We start from the raw sequence: 12,425 nt of genomic DNA on the forward strand, positions 1-12,425 counted from the left end.
CTTGATGCTTCCGCGGTGTATGCGTTAGGCTACCACACCGTACGCCGAGGAAACAGCGCACTGGATCTGTAAATTGAGCCCTTTGGAAGGCGGTAGCTTCTCGATCGATCGTTTTCCCTTCATAGCCCTGCCAGGTGTATGCTTAACGTGCATATTGTAATTAGTTTCGTCAAAGTAAACGGCTAAGTCGCCTTGATCTTGGTGCGCAACCAACGTCTCAGCAAATATCTTCCTTTTCTCTTTATTGGCTTCGTTGTTGCATGTCGTCGGCTCAACTCGAGTCTACGAAAAACGATGCATTTTAATGTGAGAAGCGTTCGTTAAAAGATTTCTTGGACAACCATATTTAAATGAAATACAAGGCACCTGCTTGAGCGTGAAGAGCTGGCCGACAAGGTGCCGCGCGATCGTTGTCTCGGACAGCTCTACGTTGAAGTACCCCCGCACCAGGGCATTCAACATGGTGAGCGTGAGCGTGCAGCACTCGTCGAGCCAGAGCTCCAGCGCCGCCTTGATCTCCGGCGCGATTGTAGTCGCTCGAGCACCACCTCGTGGGAGATTCTCCACGCGTCTGTGGTCCACGAGATACGCTGCCGTTGTGTACAGGAAGCTGTTATTGCTGGCGACGGCCCGCCAATCCCCACCGGTGTTGTACGCCTCAAGGACGCGGAGACGTTCTTGCGGCGTGTGGCGCTTGAGTCCTGCTTAAGAGGGCATCCGTTCGATGCTGGGCGAGTTGAGAAGTGAAACCTTTACGGCGCGGCGCATGTGCAGGCCTTCTAGGTCGCCCATTAAGATTGGCGCGCGCGGGAGTTCTCGGCAGAATCACGTCAACGTTGACAACATTAATTGTGCATTTGGCAACTTTGATTGCAAAACGGAGAGTCGAACGACTAATATTGGGCACTCGTTTCCCGCCTAAAATAACATCTGTCCACTTTGGATGCAGGTATGCCAACTTTAGCCGGGCAAAGGTGTAGTTAATGTGATATGGCCCGAGAAGCGAATAGGTCATATTCAAGTGAGACAGAGAAGTGCAACTTTCCAAGGGCCATCCACGTCCGACTTAGAAACCGCGCACAACTTTAATTGGCCGCTGCCTCTCACTTTCAACCAATTGTTGTGTGGTTTTCAGCCGCCTCGCGCTATCGCGCTCATAATTTCGCGCCAAAAATTTGAGTGTTTGGTAGATACCGAACGTGTCGTCGAGAAAGATTGTAAGAGTGTTTATGTGTCCAAGCGTGCATAGCAGTCTCACCGGTATCGTGAGATTCATACGTCAGTTGAGGAGGCGGTGGAATAATGTGGACTTCGCTGTCAACGTGCGGATAGAAATTGCTCATTGGAATTCCATTGGCGTCTATTTCCACCGTGTTGGCTGCGTCAATACCCCATCTTCCTTCTAGGTGATGCATACACACCAAATCAAGAAGCGAGTCGTCAAGCCAGGTCAGCTCAGAATTATTTAACCAGAACACTCGTTGTCCAAATTGAAATCGAGGAAGTAAAATTCATGCTAGTGGTAGTCATCAATGGGTACGTTAAAGGCTTCTAAAACCGCATCCGCTACAGAGTTGTCTACGTCTCCATCATCGTTTTCCCATCCACTCGCGTCGTCAGACACAAGGTCAGAGTCCGTGTCACTCATCAAAGCGAAGGCAGAAGCGTAGTGACCAGTAGACGTATTCGGGGCCATCGATCCACGCAGCCGGTTGGACCAAGTTCTTTGTATGGATGTCGGGAGCGATCTGGAAGGTGTTGCGAAAAAAAAATGCCTTTAGGAGTCCGTCCCTGCCTGGGTGTCTTATCTTGCACATAGCTATTTTGGGGTTGTAGACCACTTCCGGAATTAGGAGTTTTGTTTGCATTCCCAGTGATTCTCAACGATCTTCTTTCGATTTCCTATGATTTAATATGTCATATAGATATCTAGTCGTAATGCCAAACAGCACGCGGATGGATACTGAGGGAGTGTAGACCTACCGACGGACAGCCCTCGTGCTGTCTTTGGTAAGCATCTTCGCGCTGAAGCTACAGACCAGCAGCTCCGACATTATGGTCTCTTAGTGGCTCAGCACTATGGCCCTTGAAGCTGTGTAGCATCTTCTTGATGAAGCATTTTCATTGCGAGCCCACGCGTCTTGGGCGGCGCAAGCCTACCGCGAAAGCGCCGCTGCTACCAACGCTGAAGCTGGGTCTCAATTGGTAGCAGCTTGAGCTTTGTCTTACGTCGCAGATGCGCTGATTGCGATCACTGCCGAGTTGCACGTGCCGAAGCGGCCGATCCCCGATGTCTACAGCACACTGTAGATGTTAGCAAACGTTTCGTCGACCATGGTCTTCTGCTTCGCCACGCCGAGCGTCTTCGCAATATTCTAATGTCGAACTATGTTGTACTCGCTGCCGACTCTACTACTCGACTCAAACTGCCCAGCACTGGTTTTGATCGATCTACCCATTTTGCTACGTTAGCTAGCACCATCTGCTTACCCGAATGTCCCCCCTGTAACGAGGATTCTCCCGATAAGGCCCTCTTTAGCAATTCCCTAGGAGAGGGTATATGACTGTCGACCTAGTTCCCATCGGGCTACACACCCGTGATGACTGCTTCACGGTTTCGCAGCCCCCAGCACCTCAACTTGATACTAACACAACCAAAAAAATACTTTTTCGTTTGATGCAATTTGTGTAGGATAAGTGTTGGTCGGTAGACGGGGTGTCACATCACAGTATTGAATGGCTTTTAGTTTTTACAGCTATTGTTGCACGTATTCCGTGGTTGCAGAAAATGAATAAATCCCAGTAGCTTGAAGTAGGATCAAGTGCAGAGTGTGTGATCCACATAAATCCGTATAGGTACGAACGGATCCCGCCACGGTACAAATCAGTACCCAGGTCTTGGCACCGGATCATTCACTTTGTATTACGGTTGGCAGGGAGCCAAAAGAGCTAGTTTCGGGCATGATCCGAAGTGAGACATGGAGGCACGGTACAGTCTCACAGAGTCGGATTTGCTTGGAAGTACACACTTGTTATACTACCGTAAAAATCGGTTTGAGTGAGACATTGGTAAAAAGTTCATCTTCTATTGTAAAATGCAAAACCCAACATATTTTTACGCCGTAAAAATTATTATTGGTGTGGCATGGCTTTCGAACCTCACACACATGGCGAGTTGACACCCCTCCCGAGCTGCCTCCGGGCTTCCAGCTGAACGATATGCCTAGTCGGCCTAAACACACGAACATGACGAAGCTGAATGCCCTCTAAGCACAGGTAGACTTGACGGTCGTGGCTGCAGCAGCTATCGCCCATCTACACTGCTCTACTTTGTATCGGTAGAATGTCTAAAACACCACGATCAGTGCCACAGACAACGAGGCCCCGAAGAAGTGTTACGCAGATCCCGTTAAGCGGACTGCAATATACCTCCGGATGCCGGATCTGGAAAAACAGCAAGTTTTATGATAGGGTGTAAAAGGAACGTTATTTATTATCATACTAACAAATCGTAGACTACTTGACTGGGTCATCAAAATGCGAAAACCGCTTTCTTTGCATTTCTATACATTGTTTGCTTATAATTCTAACTCGCTTAGTCCCTGAGAATTCTTCGAAAAGGACACGGTGCGGCAATATACCATTTCTTCGGCGCTTCCTTCAGGGCAATCGTATCTCCATTCGCTGCATCACTCATATAGGACGCAAAAACGCGATCCGACATGGAGGTGTGGCTTGATAATTTACCTGTTCTAATAACCTTGTGCTAATAACATTTTTATATTTATTAGCGTGTTTCTAATAATTTTACACAGACTATCCAGCACACACTCGAAGAAAACGGCATTTTGTCGTGGGAGCAAGGACCTGAAAACCTCTCTTCCGTACAAAACATCGACCAAACGGCTATCTTCATCGATATGGTCGGCAAAACATCTATATTGACTTCGTTGGTAAAATGTTATTCAATGTAGAATTGCATTTTTATTATACAATACTGTTTGTAATATTTAATATTCGTTGGCAGCGAAGTTAACAGCTTCCGAGCTTCGGTTTCTTGACGGCATCTGCAACAGGCGAGACATCGCCCTGCTCATTGTTTACGGAGGCGCATGGGGGCCATTTCCCAAAATGTGTGGAAACGGAATTTTGGTTGTGCCGACGTACGTCATACTGTACAGAACATAGCTTGGTGGAACAAAGCCGTGATGCTAGAGTGGGTGGTTCACACTTGTTTTGGATCAACAAAAATATTTTGCTTTTTTATTTGTTTTAGATTTGGAAGCCAAATGTTAACGCATGTCGCCTTCTCATATGATACAGTTTGAAAATGCACAAGATGGATACTGCCCACACTGACCTGCAGGAGAAGTGCTGTACCTAAGTAGAGTTCGGGCCGCCCGGCGTCTCTGGCATTTGTCAGCCTATGGTCGTCTCGGTAATGAAGCCATTCAAGGACCACATCTGGTTCGGAGAAAGTAACATTATTTGTCTGCTGTTTAAGTTATTGTCTAACTGTGGTGGTATATTGTACAGCGAAAGCTACGCGGAATACCACCAGTAAAACGTCTTCACTTCCACGCCTGACGAGAAACGAGCGCTATTATCACGCTTTGTTAGTGAAGCGTGGGATCAGATTTCAGCTGAAACCATTACAAGATGGTTTATAAGTGCATTTCGGTCATCGCGATAGCGAAGGTAGATGCCATGTAGCGAGTGAGGACGCTCTTGTCGTGCATGCTGCTGAAAAGACAGTTAACAACAATACAATGTGATTTTGGACAGGGTGTCATAATGTGTGTGGTTTTGTACTTTTATTACTAATCTATGCTGTTTTTACGAGCGTCGCACTCAATCCGTGTGTCTCACTCAATCCGATTTTAACGGTAGTATTGGGATAGGTATTGACCTATACTTAGGTCAAGTATTTTAGCCCGTGCAGACGTGGCAGACCCTTGAATAATTTGGCCAGTGCATCGCGTCATTCGGCAACTCAACCCTCTCCCTAAGGGTCTGCTATTGTAAGCGGCAAGTTACGTAAACGAAAGAATGCCAACACAATCTACAATGACACAACCCCAGATCCGATATTATATTATCGAGTCCACAAGATCTACTGGTGTAAGACCAAGTTCTATATACTCGAATCTCTGTGTTCAGGAATACGCACGCAGGATCCACCAAGCGTCTTCTAACATCCTCGCCAAGGACGTTCAAGCTCACCCGCTGCGCATCTCGTATCAACGAGATAGCAGGTCCAGCCCGCCGACGGATACACAAGGTGGGCCACTCAACAACCCCATCGTTATCGGAGTATCCACTCCGCTAGTCGGTGTCTGGGCGCAGTGTGCGAGTGTGGGACACCTGCTAATTCGAAAGGATCCATTTCACCACACGGCTCTCCTGAACAACACGCCCGCCTTTCTAATTTGAATATCCAGAACTAAATCTGAACTGTAGTAAACGGGCAGAACTGAAATTGTGTATGAACACTATACGATGTGTCCGCACACAACACATCCAGAGATCGCTCCAAGCCACCCACCAGTGCACGATACGCCCGCTTTTGTGCCAATTTCCGGACAGATCTATCTTGCGCTATACTATATTTTACTATTCAATGGAAATACACGCCCGTCGAGTCCTGTCCTCCTCACAGTCTGGGCCTCACTTTAGCTTTCGCCTCTTCGCCCCCACGCAACCACCAAGCACCAGCCCCCCCCCCCGTCCATCAGCCCCGCCTCCCACCGTCATGGCCTCCGCGCATCAGTACCACGTGGACAACGAGAGCCTCTTCGCACTCGCAAAGGTGATGGAGGTCACCTGCGTGGAGGCTGATTGCGTGGAGTGGTGCAAGGAGGTGGGGTTGATCGACAAGACCAAGTTCTGCCCACTATGCAGCATGCCCATGCGGCTCAGCTGCGAGCGCAAGCGTTGGCACTGCTGCCGCCGTACGCTGCATGCCACAGGCAAAGAGGTCAGCCTGGGCATGCTGACCAACTCGTTTTTCAGCGAGACTAAGCTAAACCTATGTAGTGCCGTGCGCTTGCTGCTGGCTTGGTGCATGCGACTTGCGCACGGCCAGGCCAGCGAGTTGGCGGACGACTCCGAGCGCACTCCACAACTGGTACGAGTACTACCGTTCGACGTGCTCCAAGGAGCTACTACGGATTGAGTTTAAGGTAACTTCCGCGCAACTGAAATATTTACTTAATGTAGCACTAACCCTAATGGCTACAATATATATGTAGATCGGTGAAAAAAGCCAAATAGTCGAAATTGACAAGACCAGTCTCGCAAAAAACAAAAGTATCATCGCGGCCGCCGCCTCGAAGAGTTTTGGCTTTTCGGCGGCGTCGAACGCGGTACGGGGCGTTGGTTTGGTCGCGTTGTGTACAACACAAGAACTAAGCAACGCTCCTACCGCTTATTACGAAATTTATTAAGCCGCGGTAAGTGCAACTGTGATGATTGTATCTTTTTTTCTAACCTTTTTTTAGTACTCTTATTTTGTCAAATATGTTTGCCACCTACGTCTGCGAACGAGGTGGTAAACAACATACACTAGCAAACAATCGATCATGGGCGGGAATGCACTACTCACACAGCTGGGTGAATCACACGCTGAATTTTGTCGACCCAGTAACGGATACGCATACAAACACTATTGAAGGACTCTGGGAAACCCGAATCAAGCGCCACATCAAACACATGCGCGGCATGACGAAGGACCGCTTGGACGACTACTTGGATGAGTATATGTGGCGCTCGTGGTGTTTTCCTGTGCGTGCCAGCACAGCTTCGATTCTGGCAGGCTTAGTTACAGCGATAATCAGAAATGAATAAGAAGCTTCTAAATGATATTTCTTAATTTTGAAAATTTAGCCACCAGTGATCTAAAAAGCGGGCGTGTTGTTCAGGAGAGCCCACCACACTTATGAGGAACCGCACAAAAGAAAAAACCAAAGCCATGCCTTCTCCAGTAATATCAAGGCCATCAACGGTGGAGCTGAATAACCCGCAAGATAAAACAGCGGTTCGTGACAAAATCCCGTCAAAAAGGTTGGGTGGCTCCGTGTTTTTATTGTGGGTAAGGCGGCCATCAACCGAACACGTGCAATAATGAATCCCATTTGCTAGAACGGGTTGGAGGTGTATCTGAGCACATCTAGAAACTTCGGTACAACCGAGGGCTATTGTCGGCGCAGCTGCGGCATCTTCTCAATACGAAGTTTTGGTGAATTGGCAAGCAAGACCGAAACGGCAACACAGTCCATTGCTGGTTGCGACCTATATCGGTTGAGATTCGGGGAAAAGCAGCCCTGCAAGGAAGCTGGGACGGGTTCGCGATCAGATCAGCTGACACCAGTGACTCAGGGACAACAAGAACGGACCTGTAAGGCGATGTTACAGTCCGTTAACCGGTGTCTGGGCGCTGGCTGGAAGCTGATCAAGCATCAACCCGATTTTAACTGATCCCGTTACACCACCATGGTGCGTGTGCCCGGATCTCTTTGGGGCTCCAAATTTCACTGTGAGCCCGCAGAAGATGCGCAAGTGAAGCAATAACCAGGGATAGAGGCGTCATCGGAACTCGGATCGACGAAGGCGCTGGTGAACGAAACAAGATCCGCGACAGAGTGTTGGGAGGACATCTGTCGGTAGAATCGAGGGCGATCTGGTGACAGATCCAGAGGTCAAACCTCAATATTATCCTCAGATCTCGACGCGAGTCACGATTCGTTGACCCTTTTGTTTCAAACCGCTGCATAATGCATCTTTTACGAAAATTGACCAATCAAGTTGGGGGCATTTTATGCCGTATTATTATATACTTGTTAACAGTCCATCTTGCTACAACACAACAATAAATCGGATTGTGAGCTAATTTTCGCTAATGTTATTGGTCATCAAAATAAAATGGCACGTTTCGATTGGTTACCTGGAAACTTCTGAAAACTGCCAGTAATAATATTCAGTCAGCAAGCACATAATATGTTATAGAATACGGTATTTTAAGCCTATCATAGCGCCGCCGCGAAAACAGCGTAAAACGAAGCATTATGCCGCGTTTTACAAAAGGGTCATCGCATCTGGGATGTCCAGGATTGCTGTCACCAGAGCCCTCAGCTTGTCGATCGCCATCCTGACGAACGGACCACGTCAAGCACCAGCCGAAGAAGTCGTTTACATTGAAGGTACCAACTTCAAAACCAACCTTTTTCAGCAGATTTGCCATCGATTTCACGGCTGGTAATAACAGGGGGGTGGATAGACTCACCCAGATCTTCGATCAGCTCTGGTCGGACGATCACCATCATGGGATCTTGACCAAAGAAATCGTGTAGCTCCATCTGGTAGTAACGACGTTCTATATCGGCTTCCGACCGGCCGGGTGCCGAACTCCAAAGATCTTCGCCGTCTTGTTCGGTATTTTGTTTTTCTTCTTTCTTGAAGCGGGCTTGGCTTTCGTCGAGATCACGGTGCGCCAAGAGACAGGAGAGGTGTAGAATCTGGATCGGGCTTGACCAGTGAGTCTGCGAAGGCATGTCCGTCTGATCCCACCTTGGTATGTTTTGTTAACCCTTTTGTTGCCGATACCTTTCCTATTGTCGATTTTGTATACTTTATTCAAGATATGTTTTGCAAAACGTTGTATTATGCATGTTTACGAGCGTTTTTCGGTAACCCATGTATAACTATACAGAGGTAACCTGTATGCCATTTTTGGATCATCGATTGTGGCTTGGAACACCAAATTATGAAATTCTATATACCGCCGGAATACGATCGACACGTAACGGGTCAGTCGATCCTCTGTCAGCCAGATTCGGATCCGTTTATTTCGCTGTAAACTAAGCATCTGGCCGCTGATGTCGGTAACCTTGAAGTATCTCGTGCGGTCAGGCCCATTGCCTACCTTAGGTACTCAACGATCTCTACCAGTTACCCATAGTTTCTCATCGATCAAACATCTTCAGCAGTGTCGGGAGTTCAACAGACTCACCACGTCCGATCTACAGATGTTGTCTGGTCACAGGAGTCGGCTCGTCAGCCGATGCGAGATAGATCCGACGAAGATCTCTTTCTGAGGGTACTTTGATCGAAAGGCAGAACGCTTCTGGTCTTCCTTGCTCTCTCCCCAGCTCGTAATACTTACTCCAGATCATCTGAAACTGTGAGTCGCACTAGCGTGAGTTGGTCAGCGAAATCCGGACCGACTAACGTCTCGATGAAGTGTTCCACGTGCTTGCGGCGCGCCGTGAAGTCGCCAGATTTGATATCCAATCTCGCACGGAGTGCGGCCACATCCAGTCGATAGCGACCCAGTGGTGGAATATCTAAACGTTCACGGGCATGGTAAATTGCCCAGCGACCAAAAAATACCCCAGGTCCGCAGTACTGAATCTGTAAACTGTGTAATATATCGCTCCGTCTGTTTTGAGTCGAACGGGCAAGCTGGCGGTATCAATTCTTGGTAGGTCCCGTCAGCAGACCGGCGAAGGGGGGGACACCTTCTTTGTCTGTCGCCTGATCCCGCAAGAATTCGAACTTAACTTTGCTGATAGACGCCCTGGCCCCTTCTTCATTTTGATGCTACCCAATCAAATTATTCCGATTCGAGGCCACCGAGATGTAGTCACTCCGGCTGCAATCGCGGCGATTGCGGCTTGGTTACACGCTGGTAGACCCGCATCGTCGGGATCGTATTCCCAGTGTGAACGATCGGAGTCTCGTGAACTTGTAGACGCCATCTCCACGCCTGCATGCCAGTGTTATCAGCTATTCTCTTCGCGGTCGGAGCTGCGACTGCCTGTTGTTCCCTCAGGAATCGGCGCATAACGGCTTGGAAACATGATTCGAACCGACCAGTCGACCCGTCTGACCGGAACCGATCATTCGGCCGGATCGCTGGCGATCCGGGCTGATATGGTTGGATCGCCGGTTTCGCTTTCGGTCTATGCGGTAACACTAGTGTGCGAGGTCCTTCGATCGTTTTTCGAGTATCAGTTGCGTGTTGTTGAGACGACAAAGCATCTGATCAACTCTGTCACTGCGGTATATGCTAAAGGCAAGTTCATTCGTGAGATTAGAAACGCAATCAAGAAGCGTGAAGAACTAACTGAAAGTCGCGGTGTAACAGCAAAACCGTACAAACCGTAGTTCGAGGAGAAGAATCTGATTTGGTATCAATCGCCACCCCGACTTTAGAGTCCACTTGGTGATTTTGCACGACGGCATAGTCGGACAGATCGTGGAACATGCCATCGATACCTCATTCGGTGGGTGGGTGAGGGGAAAGCAACATGGGAGCCACTTGAAAATCTACATCAAATTAGTGGGTTAATCCAAGTATTTGAGGTGGAGCGGTCGACCAAGTGGCGACGAGAGAAGTGTCATTGTGACAGTACTCAGCACAAATAAATAGGCAAGGTTTCCAGCATACAAGTATGAAGTCGGATGTATATTTATGCAATTATCAAAAGATCTCTAGGCAATCTTGACCCGTCGAACGAATTGCAATCTGGTCAACTAGGAGACGCCATGCTCGCGCATAGACCCCCTCTCGTCGGCAGCGTCCGTCGCGAAGAAGCCGGCCGGCTCATCGTCGAGCAAGAAGCCGTGCACCAGCCGGCAGGGGAATGGGTAGAAGCCCAACACTAGGTACACATCTTTTTGAAGCCCCATGTTAATGAAATGTGCTGTTGTGTTTTGGCCTGTGAGTGTTCCGCGAAGCAGATTACCCCGCATGACTCACAGGCTTAGGAGCGGGCGGCCCAGTGCCCGAGCTCGCTGATTCAGCCACTTCACAAAGCGATTCATTGTGGGCCACACCACTTCAGCGCCGTGGACATTGCGATTGATGGCAGCCCAAATTCTTCGACCAACTCGAAAGACGACCAATCAAGGAGGCCCAATACTTGTACCGCAACAGAAACAGCAAAAACACCACAGCAACCATCCCAAAAGGGCCTCGATGGATAGCGGGACATTGCGCTCGCGGCAAAACCTCCGAAAGGAGATACGGGGCCCGGAGTTCTTCCAGTCGTCAAAGAGTTGCAAGTCAGGCGCAAAGTTGGCGGGTTTATCGAGGAGCTGCTGACGGGGCTCCCAGGTACCTCATGTCGGCCGCTGTAACCTGCTCAAACCACGCTGTATTCGTAGGTATCTGGCGGATCATGGCGGTTTACTATGCTCCACACAGTGTATCGGCGCTCGCTACCAGCTTGGGGAACCGAAGCTACGTCGGCGTTGGGCCAGAGCGTCGCCGTAATGAGAGGTTGGCCGCCTGTTTCTCCATCAAGTCGTTCAGGCGTCATCGCCATCGCAGCTTGGCGTAACAAGCTTTACGCGGGGGTAAGACACCTGACGACAGTAGGACACGGCAGCAAGCGCACCTCGAAGAGTCAGGTACGTTGAAGTTGGGAAATGTGTTTCTAATTTGTGCTTGATTGCCTATGTACTGCAGGCAACAAGGGCAGCGGGGTTCAAGAATACCTGTACGATAAGAGGGTGTGGCCGCCAAGAAACTACTGCCAACTCATCGTGTAATCCCACCTGCTACCTCAAGGAAGAACCCAACGGAAACGGCGAGTTATCCAAGTTGGGAGGGGTGAATGTATCGAGGATTAAGGGTCGACCAGAATTAGACAGGTAGTAGATTACAAAGGATAACTAATATGAGGGGATCCAGCAACGTGTATGGCTGCAGTAGCTTTGGTTTGTGGGAGAACAGCACTTGCGCTTTATCCCCGCCAGTCCCCAAGCATCCTCCGCCTCCTATTCCTTCCATACCGACCAGTTTTGAAATACTGGTAGCACTTGTTGGTCAAGACCAAAGCGACCATGGCCTCGACGACACGCAAGCCACCTCAAGACGACCCACCAGTGGAGGAAGGAAACCAGGTCGCAGAGCTTCTGGGTTTGGGAAACAAGCTGTTATATGGGCGGATTGCAAGAAACAGGACTCCAGTTCGTGGAGAATTTTGATGTCTGGCCGTTCTCGAGACATTGATCACCAACGCGACGTTGGCGACTGCATCTACCGACTGGCGTCTTATCTCCGCATGCGCCATCTGTACAAGGCGATAGCTTTCATTGAAAACATGGCTATCAATGTGATGGCATAGTGTAATTGTTAGTGTGGGAGGCTAAGTTTAAGATTCAATACTTGTTTTGCTTTTATCGGTGTACAAAAACATGTTTGTACCTTTGGTCATTTCGAAAATTCATCTATCGAAATTACACAATACATATTTTGTGGCCACGAAAAACGCCACAGTCCCATAATTTCCAAATCTATCTTCGTCCTTTAAAGTTTTAACCAAGTGATGTGTATCCTCGCACTCGAAACGAAGATAAAATAAATTTACCCTAGTTAATGGGTAACACGGTCTCCATGTTTTTTAGTCTGTCAAAGTCAG

This window comes from Phytophthora cinnamomi (assembly GCF_018691715.1).
Source record: "Phytophthora cinnamomi strain GKB4 chromosome Unknown Contig3, whole genome shotgun sequence".
Classification (NCBI taxonomy): Eukaryota; Oomycota; class Peronosporomycetes; order Peronosporales; family Peronosporaceae; genus Phytophthora; species Phytophthora cinnamomi.